A 15,845-nucleotide genomic window follows, 5' to 3' on the forward strand; every position below is an offset into this window, starting at 1 on the left:
AGCACAGACATCGACTTCAGCCACGCCACAGAGCTTCAATGGACGGACCACAGCTGCGTCCACTTCACCTTCAAGAGAACGACGACCCACCAACACCAGCAACAGGCCGCCCGCAGAAGCTGGAACAAGATCACAGCCGACCAGCTCGCCACCTCCCTGAGCCAGCACCCTCCTGCCAGCTCAGCGAACCCCAGCCAGGCCGCCGACAACCTCACGAAGTGGATCAGCAACTGCGCGGACGAACTCGCCCCACTGAGGACCCCGCCTAGCAGACCCGGCAGCAAGAAAGCCCCATGGTTCACCGACGAACTCAAGAGCTCCAAGAAGAACTGCCGAGCCCTCGAGAAAGTCTGGAGAAGGGAACCGACACCGGACAACAGGACCTCCTTCAAACTTGCCACCCGGAAACACCACCAGCTGATCCGCGCCGCCAAGAAAACAGCATTCAAGGACCGATTGGACAACAACGCACACAACTGCAAGGAACTCTTCAACATCGTGAAAGAGCTTTCCAACCCCAGCGCAGGAAACAACGACATCACCCCATCGCAAGACCTCTGCAACTCCCTCGCCTCATACTTCCACAACAAGATCGCGGACATACACAACAGCTTCAACAACCAACCAACGCACACCATGACCGAGCAACCACCCCCCACCACCACCCTCCACGCCTGGACCCCGATCAGCACCGAAGACACCATCCGCACGATGAACTCCATCCACTCCGGATCACCGACCGACCCCTGCCCTCACCACGTCTTCAACAAGGCCGACGCTGTCATCGCACCCCACCTGCGAGACATCATCAACACATCCTTCGACACCACCATCTTCCCTGAGAGCTGGAAACACGCCGAACTCAGCGCTCTACTCAAGAAACCAACAGCGGACCCCACCGACCTCAAGAATTACCGCCCCATCTCGCTCCTCCCGTTTCCAGCCAAAGTCATCGAGAAGACCGTCAACAAGCAGATGGCCGCTTTCCTCGAGACGAACGGATCCCTCGACCCCTCACAGTCCGGCTTCCGAGCCAACCACAGCACCGAGACCGCCCTCATCGCCGCCACCGATGACATCCGAGCCCTGATGGACAATGGAGAAACAGCGGCCCTCATCCTCCTAGACCTCTCCGCGGCATTCAACACGGTCTGCCACCGCACCCTAGTACGGCGCCTCAGCAACATCGGAATCCTGGAATGGATCATCTCCTTCCTCGACGGAAGAACACAGAGAGTCCGCCTACCACCGTACAAGTCAGAGGCCTCCGAAGTCATCTGCGGCGTCCCCCAAGGATCATCTCTGAGCCCCACCCTCTTCAACGTCTACATGAGCCCCCTCGCGGCCATCGTACGCAAACACAACCTCAGCATAATCTCCTACGCCGACGACACCCAGCTGATCCTCTCCCTGACCAACGACCCCGCCGCCGCCAGAGCCAACCTGCACGAAGGGATGAAAGAGGTAGCCGAGTGGATGACGACCAGCCGCCTGAAACTGAACTCGGACAAGACGGAGGTCCTCATCCTGGGCTCCTCACCCTCCGCCTGGGACGACTCCTGGTGGCCTCCCGCCCTGGGCACCGCACCCAAACCGACAGACCATGCACGCAACCTGGGCTTCATCCTGGACCCCTCCCTCTCCATGACCAGGCAAGTCAACAACGTCTCCTCGGCGTGCTTCAACATCCTACGCATGCTACGGAAGATCTTCTGGTGGATCCCCACCGAGACCAGGAAGACTGTCACCCAGGCTCTCGTCACCAGCCGACTGGACTACGGCAACGCCCTCTATGCCGGTACCACCGCCAAGCTCCAGAAGAGACTCCAGCGGATCCAGAACGCCTCAGCCAGACTCATCCTCGACATCCCACGAGCCAGCCACATCTCCGGACATCTGAGAGACCTTCACTGGCTCCCCGTCAACAAAAGAATCACCTTCCGCCTCCTCACCCACGCACACAAAGCCCTACACGACCAAGGCCCGAGCTACCTCAACAGCCGAGTCAACTTCTACGCTCCCAAACGCCACCTCCGATCAGCCAACCACGCCCTCGCCGCCGTCCCCCGCATCCGAAGAGCAACTACAGGAGGAAGGTCCTTCTCCTACCTGGCCGCCAAGACCTGGAACTCCCTCCCGACCGACCTGCGCCTGACCCAAGACCACCTCTCCTTCAGGAAGAAGCTGAAGACCTGGCTGTTCGAGCAGTAGCGGCACCCCCCTCCCCCCCCCCAGCGCCTTGAGACCCTACGGGTATGTAGCGAGCTTTATAAGTGTCACTGATTGATTGATTGATTGATTTGTTATAACCACATAAGGGCATGAATCGGGAATATTTAATTAGGGTCCTAGATACGTTCACAACACCCACTCCACGTATAATGTCCATCATTACTAAATACTAAGCAATATATAAACATATCGGTATGCATGTGTTTTCCAGCCCACCCCAAAATACATCAAATGCATTTGAAATGCTATAGATACACGAAAATGAGTATTATACTGTACGCTTTAAGCAGTGGTATCATTCAGATAAAGTTTTGTACATTTAGAATGTTGACTGAATGAATCACTAAATTTAGTGGAGAAGTGTGGCTCACTGGTTAGAGGAGGCAGACCCGGACGCTGAGATCAGACCCGGGACCAGGGTTCAATTCCCGACGCGGCAGGGTCTTGAGCCCAAAATGTCCACGGACTCGGTAATTCTCGCTTCGGTGCCTACTCGAATCACAGGTTCACACTCTGCAACTCTGGGCAATAGCTTGCTTAGTCTCCACAACGGCCCCCGCGGCGGGATGCCTGGCTTTCACCTTGGGGATGCCCAGTAGGGGCTATCTCACAGGGAAAAACCATGACGGGTTCCCAATGCAAAGCGCTTTGAGACCTGGCGGTGATATTGCGCTATATAAAAACCCATCCATCCATCCTAAATTTACATTCATGAATAGACAAGAAGGGATTCGTTTCTGACAACCGCATAAACATGACAACTTTGCTCGCCCCAGAATAAGGAGTGTATCTCCAGAGTTGTGTGAAAACAATAGACAGCTATTTCACTCAGTCAATCGTGCATGCTTAGTTTCACCAGAAGTGCAGAGAAATAGAGAGACGGGCGTTTTCAATAAAAGGTGTTATTTATTGAGCAGTCTTCTTTCTCATGCAAGAGAAATGAATTGCCACAATTGCAATACTTATCATGAAGTAAAGTGCGTACAGTAAAAGGAGTATTATGAAATAATACTGTAAAAGCATTTATATGGTTTCTGAGCCATATGATACCTAAAACGGATAAAATATATACATACTTAAAATCATTGACTAAACGTGCTCAACTGGTGCTTCTAAGATACGCCTACCCCGTTGTACCTAACCTAAACCTAGTACGTGGGAAGGAGTAAGAGAGCTGCAGTTTAAGTTAAGTTAGTTTTGCCAAGAATCTGAATCAAGAATTCTCTGAGGATCTAATCAGCTCCGTACCTTGGTTATAGAATGAAGGAGGTCTTGTATCTCTGTCTCAGGACTCGATCTCCCAGCAACCCGCAAGGGTGACTGGAAACACTGGAGCTGGATTTCTCGGCAGGAGAAAAGACAGCGTCTCTCTCAGTGCGTCAATGGGAGGGTCGGCTTCCTTCGGTACTCGCATCAGCTGGGCTTCGGATAAGTAGATAGCCGATCTGCTCCAAACCACCATGTGTTTGCTTAAGGCAGAGGCTGGTATATTTTTACCTGGAAGGTGCCGAGTTTGATGTAAGGTTGGACATAAGACGTCACTAAGAACTTGCAGTTCTTTTAGGACTCTCAGGATTTCTATGACAAATCAAAACAAAAGCAGGGGGAATTCCCGGGCTGCTGGAGGCTTGGTTTGTTTAAAGAACGCGTTGTACTTTCTAGGAGTCTATGGGAGTAGCCTTGCCGTATTTGGACTGCATTGGCTATGACTAAATATGGATATGATTCTTATGCCTTTATAAGGATATGATTTGTTATAACCTCATAAGGGCATGAATCGGGAATATTTAATTAGGGTCCTAGATACATTCACAACACTCACTCCATGTATAATGTCCATCATTACTAAATACTAAGCAATACTAAACATATAACGATGCATGTGTTTTCCAACCCACCCCAAAATACATAAAATGCATTTGAAATGGTATGTACACGAAAAATGAGTATCATACTGTATGTTTTTCAAGCAGAGGTAACATTCAGATAATGCATATATGGTACGTCGGCTGAATGCTTTGCTAAAATTACATTTATGAAATGGCTCTTAATACAGAAGAGAAGGTCGAGACCATTTCATCACATATTTATTCAAGATTGTACATGTGCTAGAGGCGGATTCAAAATATTGTCTCTAGAGTCTCTAAAATTAGAAGTTCTGTTCTTTAATAATAGTTCTACTTTAAGCAGAGTACCATGTGCCAAAAAAAAAGTAAATATTTTGGAAGTTGGGAAAAATACTTTCGCTTTCATGGGAAAAAATAGTTCCAAATGTTTTCAGCAGTGCTGTTTATAAAAACTGAAGGTCGAATTCAGAGTGCAGGGAACGCTGTGTGCTCACTGTTTCAAAAGTTATTCTCGTTGTTAGGAGAGAACATCAAATCAATTCCTCTACTACAGTAGGTGAAAGTTCTATCAAGTTTGAAAAAGCTGCTATAGTGCATATGTGAGATGCATTGCTATCATCAATGTCAGGATCAGCAATGTTCACAGAAGGTTGTACCTGTGTGGTGCCGCTTTCATCTCGTACTTCACCGCCACCTAATCGTAATGGTGAAGTCTCAACGAATGCCGTCATCAGAATCGGTAGCCGCTGGGGACAACACGTTGCATGAGTCGTTACCGGACGAAGCAAAGCATCGATATCCATTGGTACTGTTGATGGTAGTGTAAGACAGACGTCCAATGCGCATTCTTCTCCGCATAGCAGACATTGAAGCACAGGTGAGATGCAATCTTGCCAGAGTGGCCTGAATGAAAGAAACCAGGTAGTATTCAGATCTCTTAGCCGGGCCAATCCGAGGACCTTAGTGAAACGGTCTCGGTATCGTATTGCTAGGATCGTTTCTCCCATCGTAGCCTGAGTTTTGTCTGTGACTTGGCTTGCCATATCGGAGCAGAAGGAACAAAAATAAAATTCCTGCTACAAGTCCAAAAATAAGAGGCAGGCCGCCGAATAGCGAATACACAAAATTCGGGTAGATGCCCAGAACTGTTTCAAAGGGTGCTAACAGTCCCAAAAAAATTGTCTTAAATACATGTGCGATGCCACTGGTATCTGAAATGTTTAAAATTTGGCTTAACATTTCTATGAAATGCACGGGGCAATTTGTCGATAATAGGGTATATATCTCTGCCGCTGTCCTTGCAGCTTGCAGGTCATACGTCTCTTTGGACGAGGTTAAAGGCACAGTTGTCTGTAAAAGAATAGACTTCACTCTGCCTAAAGTATCAATTCGAATAGAAGAGATATTCACAGAAGGCCAAAATGCTGCCTCCATGTCTGGATTGCTGTTTGGATACAATACTTGCATACAACAAATGACCCTGGAAGTAACGCTCATGAGATAGGGTTTTTCTGGCATCATGCCACAAAAGCTGTGGTCACTTAATATAACGTAGCTACCGTTGGAAAGTTGTCTGAAAATCTGTGTAGCTGGGGTGCCGTGCAGATGACATGAAAGGTTGTTTGATGAACCTTCGCAGGCTCCATGCAAGTTTATACCTTGACACAGAAGTGTACCGCTTAGTGATTTTTTACAATTATTACCACTAAGAAATACCTCTTTCTTGCCCCCACTCCAACATCTATGTGTATAAGGTAAATTCCAGGTTGATTTGATGTATCCTTTACTCAACCTTTCATACAAGCCTTCTGGTATATACTTTTGGCAGTATTGAAACTGAAAAGTTGTTATCGGGATTGTAATGGTGCCATGTATTATCCATTCAATGACAGGTCTTTCTGACATTGTCAATGGTAATCTTTCAAGTTTTTCAATGCCCAGCACCGTATAGTCTGCTCCTTTTTGTGCCAACGAGATTTGTCTATCAGTAAGGTTAAAGATAAAAAATAATGACGTTGTGTTGATTAAACGCCATGGCACGTGACCTGAACGCAGGTTTTGTAACGTCCAGCCTAGCTGTACAATAGAACGCAATTGGGACTGACCATGTTGTAACATTATCATATCCTGTTCTATTATATCAATAGCAGATGATACAATGCTGTCCAGTGAATAGATTCTGGAGGACAGAGTCGTTAACCCATTGTCCACTACAGAAAGTGTTTTTTCCAAATGAATACGATCAATTTCTCGTATTTTTTCTGCAGTTTCAATTTAATTTAATTTCCAAGCTTCATTGTAAGCTGCGTATATACCGGCGTATATGAAACGTTTTTGACGCTGTTTGCGAGGTCCCAGTACGAAATCTCGCAAGTCAGCACCTTCTTTAAGTAAAGTTAAGTGTTGCTTAATTTCCGGAAGTGTGGATTTCTGTAGCCAGTCGAGGCAGAGTTTTCCTACACTGTATGTTGTAACTATCCCTGGATGTTGCCTTTGGGAATATCTTGGGTCTGGCCTGTTCTGTTTGAAACCCTGTAATTTGTTCAGGAATCTATCTTGACAGTTATTAGTGTCTGTGGGCCAGATCAACCATTTGTTCCAATCAGGAATTGTTCTGTTTTGTTTTAAAATATAGGCCGCGTCTAACCCCTCATCTGTAGTGGTGTTTCTATCAGGCATCGGCTTTGGTATAGACGGGTTGTTTAAATCTTTTATCTTGGCTAAACCAAGACAGGTTGTTTGCTGAATTGTGTCATTCAGGAACATTATTTGTTTTGGGATCATGCAGGCTCTAAACAATGCCTCTAAACCTTGTACCTGCCATTCTTTTGTACCCCAGATGGTTTTTGTCTCAATGTTGTTTTTCCAAAATTCAAAACCAAATGTTGACATTTTTTCATAACATTTTTCAGAATAAATCAGTTTAGTATTTGACAACATGTTTTTCATTCCTGTCTTAGACAAAACACTTTGAAATAGAATGTTTCAGGATCAGTGACATTAAACCCTGAGAAGTATGGGAATTTCTCATAAAATGTTTTTGAACTGCCTTTTGGCGGAGTTGGACAATTTTCCCATTGATTATAACTGAAAACATTTCCAGGATTTGCAGATTTATGCAGATAATGATGCCCAAAGTGATTGAAACAATACATTTCCTCATAATTCGACGAACCCTGTAAATAATCATGTTCTGTAAATTTTGCTGACATTTCTAAATCTGACATCATATTATTAATATTTTCAAAGTCCCAATCATCAGAGAAAGTACTAGGTGATACAAAGTCACTTAAGGAGATCTTGAATTGGTGTGGATATTTCAAGAGCTCAACAGGGCCATAGATTTCATAGTCAGTTTTGTCCCATGCTATACCACCAGGTATAGGCTTTGCTGTGATGTTGACTGATGACAGTTCTCTTTTTTCGATGTGTGAGGATCTGTGTGGTTTCAGGACCAAGTTGATGTTCTGACTTGCTGTGTCCATTGTACTATATTTTCCATCAATAAATCTACCCAAACTCAAAACCAAGATGAGCCATAGAAGGAGGAAAAGTACACCTAACACAATCCATAATTTAATCCATGGTGAAGTTAGATATGTTTCTCTCAGTTGATGAAAGAGCTCTGTGATTTTATTTTTGAAAGTTGTTGTTGCTGACTTGTCTCCATGTTCACTTGGATCATCGGAAAAGTCATCAAAGTTGATAAAGTAGCCAGATGCAGTTCTGTCAATTGGTGGGATTTCTTCCGGATTTCCATTGATCTTTGCATTTTCTTTTGTTACATTTGTATAGTCCGAGGCTACATCGTTGTAGACTGGTGTTTCTTGATGAATTGTTGCAATTTGGGTTTCAAGAGGCACAAATTCCATGGCTTTGTTGCATAGTCCTTTTTTAATCACTGCAGGGTTGTCAAATGTGATTAGTCTCTCAGTTTGAACCTCTTGGATTGTAGCAAGATTTGGTCTTCTGCTATTTCTTGGGAGTCCACTGGGCCTACTACTTATTATTGGCCACATGATTGTGGTTTCACCAGATCGATTGATACAACTCGGTTCTCCTTTTTACCAGCAAGGGGCGGTAGTACAACTGATCTTGTTCCGCTGACAGCTAAGACAGGTACTGCTTTTCTGTAAGAAGGCCCAAATTCCTTCTTCACCGCAATCTTTTCTCTGACCATATCCCCAATCTTTGGAATCCAGACTGGCCTTGCTGGGACAGGTGGTTTTTCTACAGTGGTAGTTGGCTTTAGCTTTTCGTTACTCAGACTTTTTCTTGCTTCATTTAAGTCCTGTAAAACAGCCAAACTATCTTTGATATCAAAGGCTTTTTGTTGCACCACTGAAGTCTGACAATCCAAGTCCTGGATGATCATTCTAGTACCAAAAAAAAGTTTGTACGGACTGATACCTCCTAGAGAATTTCTTGGCATATTATCAAGACTACGTTGGACACTTATTAGATGTTTGACCCACCCGTCACCCGAACCTAATACCCTCGCTGTTATAGATTGCTTTACGTCCCGTTTTTTTCTCTCCACTACCGCATTTCCCTCGGGATGGAATGGACTAGAATACCGCAATGCAATGTCCATGCTGGTCATGGTCTCCTTGTAAGCCCGAGAGCTAAATGCAGGACCCTGATCAGAATGTAGCATGCCAATTGCCTATGTGCCGATAAAGACTCGCAAATCTTTTATAACAGTTCTGGCATCAGCCGAACGCTGGGGCCACATCCAAATGAATCTCGTCTTAATATTTATGGGACCGCATTTGTCCGGTCAGACGTCTGCGTGTAGACAGTCTAATGCTGTCTAACAGTGGTGTCTGGGCTGGTATCTGGTCCGGTTCACAACTGCGATCTCTATTGTAGTCCTGACAGTCCATTACAAAGTTATAAACATGCACACTTATTCCCGGCCACCAGTATTGTGATTGTAATTCTATTAGAGATTTCAGGATCTCTTGGTGCCTCATACCCAATCCCATGTGTGCTTCTTGTATCAAGAAGATTCTCCGGTTCGTGTTTGGAATTACTCTATCCCCCACTCCAGGGATTTGAGCAAACAGAACGGAGTTCACATCAATTATGTATGTATTGCCGAGTGGATAGTTTAGAGGTAACGCCGCATCATTGCCTTCCATTGAGGCTTTTACTGCAAGCAGCGTTTCGCTATCTATTTGTTTTTTCGTACGCTTTTTTGTAGCTACGGAAGCCGAGTGATCAGCTGCCGCTGTGGCTCTGTCAGCCAATGAATTCCCTGCAACGTGAACGCCATCACGTTGAAGACTCTGCGTATGTATCACGTGAGTCTTTTGTAGTTCTTTCTGCAAAAGACCTACTTGTTCCCAAAGTTTTTTATGCTTTATTGTGGCACCTGTCTCATCTTTGTAACCGTTTTTTATCCAGGTCTGCATGGAATTATTGTAAGATCGGACGCAGTAATGCGAATCGCACACTATTAGTGTGGGGAATTCGCGATCGGCATTTTCAAGCGCCATTTTTAGAGATCTTATTTCAGCTCGCTGAGCTGTACAGTTTCTGAGTGATTCTGTTTTAGTGACCATCGGTCTGAATTTACCTAAGCGCCAGCGACCTTTAACAATCGCACATGCAGCATTGTAAATTTGTTTTTCCACAACGTAGTGTTGTGCAAATCTGTCCGTGTAAATTACACAGGTGTACTGTTCGAGAGGCAGAGTTTCTACTGACAGTGGGCATTCATATTCGTATTCCAGATTTTCGAGTTTTTTCATTTTCGGGACAAAAGCGTGTTTCACGTCTTCTGTAGCAAGAGAATTTTCCCATTGTATCCATTTTGGATCTAGAGCTATAGCATTTGGAATGCCTGGTCTTGTTACTGCCTCAAGGGCTGATACTGATGTCAAAACAGATATCCTCTTCCCTTGGGGTAGGGTTGTTTCTTTTGCTACAGCAGTTTGAACCGAGGTTAGAATTTTTTCAGTAAAACTGAATTTCATTTCAGCTTGTGTGTACAAGTGTGATTTGTAAGCTATTGGTACTGTTTCTCCCTCATTAGAGGTCATGTATGTGAATCCGCATCTTCCTGGGATGACTCGGATTACAAGGTTGCGTTCGTTTGCGCGTGTTTGCAGTTTTGTTTTAGTTAACATGTCTGTCCGTAATGATCTTAAAATTTCTGTGTGTTTTTGAGTCCAATTAATTGGTTTAAATTCAGGTTTTATTAGTTCGTAGAGAGGTTTGACCCTCTCTGCATAATTTAGAATTTATGTTCTTCCGAAATTCAGGAAACCTAGTATTGATTGTAAGTTTTTCAGCGTTTTTGGAGCTTGGAGTACTGCACACTTCTCTAAGAAGTTGTCTGCTAGGCTTTTGCCTTCTATTGATAATTCATATCCTAAAAATAGGACAGTTAGATGGGCAATTCGTGATTTTTTTAATTTAAATTTGTACCCTTCAGCTGTGAACCCAAGTATTATGGTGTTCACTCTTTTCAAGTGAGTCTCCAGGTCATCGTCTGTAAGATAGATGTCATCGACATAGGATAATGCCTCATCATCATATATTTGTAGTAACTCTGTTACCCTGGCTGAAAATAATCCTGGGCTATTCTTGAATCCCTGTGGGAGACGACAAAACTGTTTTTGGGTCCCCATGCTGGAGAAAGCGGTCAAATATCTGCTTTCAGGTGCTATGTTTTGACAGAAGAAACCATTTGAACTATCTAATGTCGTTTTATAGTTTTTGCGCACGATGTTATTCATTAGTGCTGCGCTGTGTGAGTTTTGTACTGCAAAAGTTTTACAGCAGGAGTTTAGATGTCTGTAGTCCAAAACTAGACGATATGAATCGTCTGGCTTGGAGACAGGAAACAAAGGATTATTCATTTGTGAGGTGCATGTTTCAATCACCCCCTGATATTCAAGTTGAGCTAAAATTTCTTTTACTTGTTTTTTAGCTTCTTGCTTAACAGGATACTGCCTCTGTGCAGTAGGTTGATTTTTTAACTGGATTTTATGGTGAGGAGAATCCTCATCCCATCCTACATGATTTGTATATAATGCAGGGGCCTGGGCCACTGCCCATTTTCTAGCAAGTGTGTATTTTTTATGAATTGGAATGTGATGAGAAGGCAGGCATAATCATTTCTTCGCCATGTGGGCACTCCCTGACAAACTCTGGTGGCCAGTCTTTCTCTGCTAGAAGGATATCATAGCCTTTAGATAGATTCTCCCAAAAGAGACCTCTTATTTTCCTAGTTTTATCTCCCTCTATACGTAATGTTATTTCATATAGTTTATAGGGCACGCTAACTCGGGTGTCTGCAGTTTCCACTGGAATGTATTCATTCGTGTCCACTGACTCCAGAAGATTCATCAGGATCTTGTGAGCTATGGTCACTTCCGCTGCGCTGTCTAGGATTGTCTGGGCCCACTCTCCGTTTTTCAGTTGTGTCCTCAGAATTCTCGGCATGTTTTATTTTAATACTGGCTACCTTCTTTCTGGGAAATTGTAATTTTTTACTTTGATGAGCAGGTTCCTTGTCTTTGGACTTGGCGTGCTCTTCTTTATGTTCTGACCGTCCTCTTCTTTCCGATTTCTTTGAGGAAGTCTGAAAAGATCGAGAGGGACGTGTATCAATATCTTGATATCTGTCAGGTTTTCTAAAATTGTCCCTATTTCTAAGGTTGTATCTTTTTTCAGAGGGCTCCCTTTGGGGAGACTTGCCCCCCCCGTTCTGGAGATTTATCTCTTTGTTGGGGAGACCTTCCTCTGGTCTGAAACTGTTTTTCTCTGGGAGTGGTTTATTTATTACCCTCCCACTTCTTCTTTTGAGAATTGAGATTATTTCTAATGAAAGTCTTTTCAGGATTTCCTATTAGTGTTTTTAGTTGGTAGGTTGTACCGTCAAATGTTAATTGAACTAAATCTCTATATGATTTTGTAAATTCTTTTATTTTAAGTAAGAGTTCTTCGCTTGACATTTTTTCAATGTCGGGGTGTGGTGTGTAGCTGGCTAGAACCGGTCATGTGGCTCCTGGTCTACCTAGTGGACGGAGCCTGGTAATGTGATTTTGATGTTTTAGGGCACCATTAAACCAGAGCAGGTGCTCTTGGTATGTTAGTGGAATTTCAACTTCCTCAAAAGGAGAGTATTCCTCTGGAGCTTCCGCTATTTTGTAGTAGTGGAACTCATGAGTTACAGCATGTGCATGTCCATGGACTCGACAATTCTCGCTCCGGTGCCTACTCGATTCACGGGTTCACACTCTGCGACTCTGGGCAATAGCTTGCTTAATCTCCACAACGGCCCCTCGCGGCGGGATGCCTGGCTTTCACCTTGCGGATACCCTGCCGGGGTTATCTCACAGGGGAATACCAGGACGGGTTCCCTAAGCAAGCGCTTAGAAACCGCTCGGTGATTTGCGCTATATAAATTCCTGTACATTTACATTTACATTTACATGTGCTGCTGGAAAATTTATCCAGGAATAGAATACTTCTGTCTGCCGAAATTCATGTGCCTCTTCCACAAATATGACTGTACCACCTCTGGATGTTACTCCATTTTCTATAAGTTTTATAGTTATGGTTTTTCTTATGTTGACCGGGATGATTATTGCATCATGGTCGTCTTCATTAAACCCTGTAACGTCTGCACCCGGTTGATTCGCATTTACTGCGGCTTCACCGGTTTCGTTGTTGTCGCCGTGATTTGACATTGTTTAATGAAAGTTTCTTGCAGAGCAAGTTTTGAGGAAACAAAGATTAGGTGCACAATATTTTGGAACACTGTATCCTTCAACGTTGACTGTACCGTAAACTAATACATAGGAATCTCTTCCTACTAAGTTTCGGTGGATATTAACCTTTCGCCCACTCCATACGTCTTTTGGAGTTTTTACGGGAAAAAGGGGTCTGTGTGAAAAAGCACGACTGAGTTACTCTAGTATCTTGCGTTAGATTATCGCCTTACCAAACGTTGGGCGCCATGTAGTGTAGTTCCTATTTTCCCAATAGGCTCTGCGCATTGGAATAACACAAACGATAGTTTAGACGTAGGACTGAGGTCGACTAGGTCTCTATTGAATATGTTAGACTTAATTAGGTTTGCTAGCTAGCTCAGAGGTCACTAGAAACTTTCTCGAATGAACAGGGAGGAGTAAACTTCCCTGATTAGACAAGAAGGGATTAGCTTCTGACAACCGCATAAACATGACAACTTTGCTCCCCCAGAATAAGGAGTATATCTCCAGAGTTGTGTGAAAACAATAGATAGCTATCTCACTCAGTCAATCGTGCATACTTAGTTTCACCAGAGTGAAGAGAAATAGAGAGACGGTCGTTTTCAATAAAAGGTGTTATTTATTGAGCAGTCTTCTTTCTCATGCAAGAGAAGTGAATTGCTATAATTGCAATACTTGTCATAAAGTAAAGTGCGTACAGTAAAAGGAGTTTTATGAAATAATACTGTAAAAGCATTGATATGGTTTCTGAGCCATATGATACTTAAAATGTATAAAATATATACAATTACATACAATGATAAAAGTTGACTAAACGTACTCAACTGATGTTTCTAAATACGCCTACCCCAGTGTACCTAACCTAAGCCTAGTAGGTGGAAGGAGTAAAGGAGTTTTTAAGTTAAGTTAGTTTTGCCAAGAATCTGACTCAAGAATTCTCTAAGGATCTAATCAGATCCGTACCTTGGTTTTAGAATGAAGGAGGTCTAGTATCTCGCTCTCAGGACTCGATCTCCCAGTAACCCGCAAGGGTGACTGGAAACACTGGAGCTGGATTTTCTCGGCAGGAGAAAAAGACAGCGTCTTTCACAGTGCGTCAAATGGGAGGGATGGCTTCCTTCGGCACTTGCATCAGCTGGGCTTCGGATAAGTAGATAGCCGCTCTGCTCCAAACCACTGTGTGTTGCTTAAGGCAAACGTTGGTATATTTATACCTGGAAGGTGCCGTGTTTGACGTAAGGTTGGACATAAGACGTCAATAAAGGATGTCACTAAGAACTGGCCGTTCTTTCGGATTCGCAGGAGTTCTAGGACAAATCAAAACAAAAGCATTGGGAATTCCCAGGTTGCTGGAGGTTTGGTTTGTTGAAAGAATTCGTTGTACTTTCTAGGAGTCTAAGGATGTAGCCTTGCCGTATTTGGACTGCATTGGCTATGACTAAATATGGATATGATTCTTATGCCTTTAAAAGGATATGATTTGTTATAACCACATAAGGGCATGAATCGGGAATATTTAATTAGGGTCCTAGATACGTTCACAACAGGGACATGTCTGCTATACGCTTTTCCGCTGATGCGTCCTGTTGTATATTGACAAGTGACATGAATAAAATAAGTGTATGCTCAGAAACCGGTTGTCAGTCAAAGTTTGACACAAGTAGGTAATTTAGTGAGTTTTGTGCTGTATGGCACCAGTGGGGATCCCTCTCCGAATCAACACTCTTTATCTCTCTTTATCTCTTCTGTCAACTGTTTTTTGGTGTTTTTCCGATCCTGTTATCAGACCCCATTCTGCTTACACAAAAGATCCAATGAGCACAATGCACTATTCCATCTCTCATAGCCTCCACACAAGCACATGCACAAGTGATAAGGTGTTTTGAATAAAACGCAAAATAAAATAACAAAGATGTGTAATATTAACAAACAGATTTTAACAATGAACAAAAATGCATCTTTATTAATGCAAATGTAGTGATTGGCCATACTCATAGAAACTATGCTTCAAAACTCTTTAAAGCAGCACTGCTTAGAAAGTGGTTCAACTAAAATGTGCTAATTCACACATTGAATGTTAAGTTCTTGACCTTTATGATAATACTTTTATTAAATACATGTTACACATAGTTCTGCAAAATGTTTCTTCTTATACGGAGAAGAATTATAAAATGCCTGTTTAGAATTTAATATGTTGTGTAACTGTGATGAATTGACCACATACAGGTAGTACATACATTTAATTTGTTTTCTTTAAACCTAAAGGATAAACTCTTGAAGAAAATGTTCTCTCTTTAATACAGATGTTTTGATTTCTGCATAGTCCATTATTAGCTAACATACAATTTGTTTTATTAGAATAATCGAAATTTAGTCCCATACATGAGAGAGGATGTCTAAAGTAAATAAACCTCATGCATATTTGGGTTCTGAAATTACAAAGTTGCATACTCAAAGGTTATTCGTCTGAAAGTTATGGCATCTTGTGTGAGACACCCAGGAGCGATCCTGTTCCTAGAGGAGGTTAACACCATTCTTTTCTTCATTTTTGGCATTCAGCAACTCTCCTGCCATCCCATATATTGTGTTTGCTACTGCTACTGCACATTTTCCCCTGTCCTATTCCTTACTGCTTTGAGACTCTACTCAGTTTCAGGAACCTCTCTTTATGGGAAGTTCTGTTTTGATTTGATTATTGATTTTGAAAATATTTGATCTTTATGCTTGATCTCACTCCTTTCGAGCTTGAACCCTTTATGGTTATGACTGACACCCTTTTATCCCCGTCTTAGAATAGGTATCTTCTTCCATAATAGAAGACTCTTAATGCATTGTACTTTATTTGAACTAATCTTTCTTTTTTCCTATCAATTCTGTAAAAGATTGATTATTTGAAACTAATATGCATAAAATGTATGACTCTGAATGGACAATTTACTAAATTTTGAATTAATAAAACCCTTAAAAACGTCAATGAGTGTTGTTATTGACCAAACTTAAATAGACTGTGATTAATAAGTATGTGGTGATTTGCCCC

Source organism: Lissotriton vulgaris, chromosome 7, assembly GCF_964263255.1.
Source record: "Lissotriton vulgaris chromosome 7, aLisVul1.2, whole genome shotgun sequence".
Lineage (NCBI taxonomy): Eukaryota > Metazoa > Chordata > Amphibia > Caudata > Salamandridae > Lissotriton > Lissotriton vulgaris.